Here is a 3,730-nt window from a genome sequence, read left to right on the forward strand (position 1 = left end):
CTGCCAGCTACAAGAGGAGTCCTGTCAGCTACACGATGAGTCCTGCCAGCTACAAGAGGAGTTCTGCCAGCTACAAGGAGTCCTGCCAGCTACAAGAGGAGTCCTGCCAGCTACAAGAGGAGTCCTGCCAGCTACAAGAGGAGTCCTTAAGCAGCACAGCCCTTAAGCAAGGCAGGTACACATGGGACAGGGACACAACAATGCCTTAAGGGTGTTAGCCGCAGCACTGGAGAAGAGAGGGAAAACAAAGGAAAAGAAACGAATCCAGGAGGGCCTGCAAGGGGAGGGTGTCCCGACAACGCTCTACGCTGAATTCGGAAATCTCTCAATTACGCTTTACGATAAATTCCAAGTGGCTACAACGCATTACGTAGAATTAAAATGGCGAATACGCTCTACGCAAAATGTGAAGAGCGGTCCGTCTACGCTCTACGTAGAATTAAAGTGGCCGATTACGCTCTACGGAAAAGGGCTTGTGGGCCCCCATCCTGGCCAGACTCTTAACCACATACCCTTTGTGAAGGGAGGGCAGTGCCTGGAGTGAAGAGGACAGAGGAAGGAGGTTTCCTGTCCATGGGTCAGTGGAAGATGGAGGTTGACCTGGAACACATGCTGTGTTTTCCCCACGGAGATTGGCAAAACGACCCCGATACCAGACTTCTTCTTCTTCCCTTTACGTGCAAACCTCGTTGAGGGCTCCAGCACGGTGGGGGTGGGGGTATTGGATGGGATGGTCGCTCGTACAAGTTTTGAGTGTGTATGTTGTAGTCTGCAGCTCCTCAATGGGCAGGGGTGCCACTCCCTGTCCGCCACCGAAAGCAGGGTGGCGGTGAGTACCCGTAAGCTAGCAAGGAGCAAGTCGAAAAGTCTAGTTTCTGGCTGTGGATACAGAGATTAACAACAAGACCTGCATGGGGAAAGAAAGAGCAGGCCTAGAAGAAGTACTAAGAGGCAGGACAGAGACGTCTCTGCAGCTCCTCAATGGGCAGGGGCGCCACTGCCTGTCCGCCACTGAAAGCAGGGTGGCGGTGAGTACCCGTAAGCTAGCAAGGAGCAAGTCGAAAAGTCTAGTTTCTGGCTGTGGATACAGAGAAACAAGAAGTCCTGTGGGAAGAAAGAGCTGAGGCCTAGAAGAAGTACTAAGAGGCAGGAGAGAGACGTCTTCCCTGCTGTCTCGCCACCCAGAGAAGTCGTACCAGAGTAAAGGAACGAAACATCCAAGGAGGGGTGGACCTCTGGCTGAGGATCTGGTGTACTTCTGGTTGGTACTGAGAAGCACAGAAAGAGGCAGTGGAGCCAACAGGCAGGTGAGAGCAGCTCACATTGTATTTCCACTGAAATGAAGAAATTCTCAAAAGAAGAAATTTTGAAAAAAAGAAAGTCTGCAGCTCCTCAATGGGCAGGGGTGCCGCTACTCCCTGTCCGCCAACGAAAGCAGGGTGGCGGTGAGTACCCGTAAGCTAGCAAGTCGCAAAGTCTAGTTTCTGCCTGTGGGAAGAAAGAGCAGGCCTAGAAGAAGTACTAAGAGGCAGGACAGAGACGTCTCTGCAGCTCCTCAATAGGCAGGGGCGCCACTCCCTGTCCGCCACTGAAAGCAGGGTGGTGGTGAGTACCCTGTGGCGTTGAGTAAGTAGTCAATAAGGCAGGAGTCCTGCCAGCTACAAGGAGTCCTGACAGCTTTAAGGGGGCCTGCAAGGGGGGTCCCGACAACACTCTACGCTGAATTCTGAGGTGCAAAAGCAGGGTGGCGGTGAGTACCCTGTGGCGGTAAGTCAGGCAATAATAAGGCAGGAGACATCCTTCCTTTAATCTTAAGACACAAGACATCCCTCCTCCAGGTAGAGGACTTCCATCCAGGGAGGACTCTGTTGACAAACAGACAAGAAGAAGTTAGTGTTGAAAGGAAAAAATACATTTGACACAAGAACACAAAACAAAAGCAGTCACATTAAAAAAAATCATCCTGAAGTTTATACAAAAAGGTTTACCGGGAACAAAAAAGTGCACAAAACTAGAGAAACAAATGATGATGCTGACACTAGAATTAAGTCAACATCTTATATAGGTGACAAGATAAATTGCTTTCTTATAGGCAGTTTAATACAGTATTCAATAATATTTTTTTTCAAACATAATGCAACTTATTCTACTTACTATTTTAGTGAGCATTGGTCTTTGCAAACTTTCTCTAGAATAAAAGAAATGAATTTTTATCTGTTTCTTGCAATAAGTCCTTCTCTCATCATGGTTCCGTTGCCTGCTTAAGCTGGATAGCCTGGACACAATGTCTTCCAAGGAATCACCTGAAATAGAAGGAAACTACAAAAATAGTTAGAAAAGGTTCAGTCAAGAAAACTCTAACAAATTTTTGTACCTGTACATTTACCTGATTTAGTTGAATACAAACCTCAAAGCTCCACAGAAGTTGTGTCCGTCAAAATTGGCGCGAAATGATATCAGAAAACCGCGCAAAAGTACAATCGCAAATAACTCACACCACAGTCGGTACTCAAAGTTTCTTTATTTCAACCTCAGAGCAGCTTACAGAGTGTGAACAGTGTGTGCGGAAGTAAAAAGAATTCCCAACTTTGCAAGGACCCCAGTTCCCTTCCCATCATGGGGATAGAAAAACCAAAAAAAAAGCCATCATGGTTTGGCCCTAACCCCAGAAACTACTACAGAAAAGGACCCCCCAGTATTTTGCAAGCAGTATGAGGAGAGAAAGCACATGTTAGTAACGCATGCAGTCCTTAATTACATGGCTTACCTTACATCTTGGTAGTGGCTTAACATAAAAATAACAGGTGTCCTCTTGAGATCGTTGACTAAGCTAAAAATTTGGGGTGTGCCATGTAGTCATACCTTAACAACTTTGCCTTCTATATATCACTTTTTGAAAAAAGATGTTTTGTTTCATTTTCATCACCCACCCCCCAAAATTAGGCCAGTGCTCTCTGAATCATCACACTCACTTCAACCACTAACTACGTCCCTGCTCTAATTTGGTGTTTAACTCACCTTCCCTGATCTAAAGGCAAGTGCGTGTGAACTTCAGATAGCGGGCAAAGGGCAAGTGATTCTGCCTTTTAGCTTGTGAAACTCAAGCAAATGAAATTTCTGTTCAGTTTTAGCCTGATTACTTCAACAAGGTCCACAATGACCTTTGTTTGTGATGGTAACTTTGTTTGAAATCTTTATTTGAAATCTTTAGTCAAAGTCTTCAGAGATCCATTATTTAGAATAATGACACAGTATTTCAAAGTCTTTATTCAATGTGTGCATCTGTTGATCTTGGGTGATGATGGTAGTGCCTGTGGTGGTTGCAGTCTCATCTTGGGGACGTCTTTAGGTTTTTCTCAGTCTTTCTCAAGAAAGTTATCATAACATGCCATCTTTTCCCTTACAAGATTGGCAGGAAAATGTGTTCCATCTAATCACTTACAAGATGGAAGTAAAAAAAATTCTTCAAATTCCACCTTATTACTTACAAGATGGAAGGAAAACTTTAAATTCCATCTTATTACTTACAAGATGGAAGAAAAAATCTTAGAATTCCATGCCTTACAAGATGGATAAAAGAAATTAAATCATTTGAGTCAGTGTTCCGCCTTTTCCCATTACAAGACGGTGGCGTTAACATGCACAACACTGTTCCATCTTCAATGTCCATCTTCTCACTTACAAGACTTGGACTGAGAAAATCACTTCGTTGCAATTTAAATCTAATACA

This window comes from Branchiostoma belcheri, unplaced genomic scaffold (genome assembly GCF_001625305.1).
Source record: "Branchiostoma belcheri isolate BF01 breed outbred unplaced genomic scaffold, Haploidv18h27 scaffold78, whole genome shotgun sequence".
NCBI classification, from domain to species: Eukaryota; Metazoa; Chordata; class Leptocardii; order Amphioxiformes; family Branchiostomatidae; genus Branchiostoma; species Branchiostoma belcheri.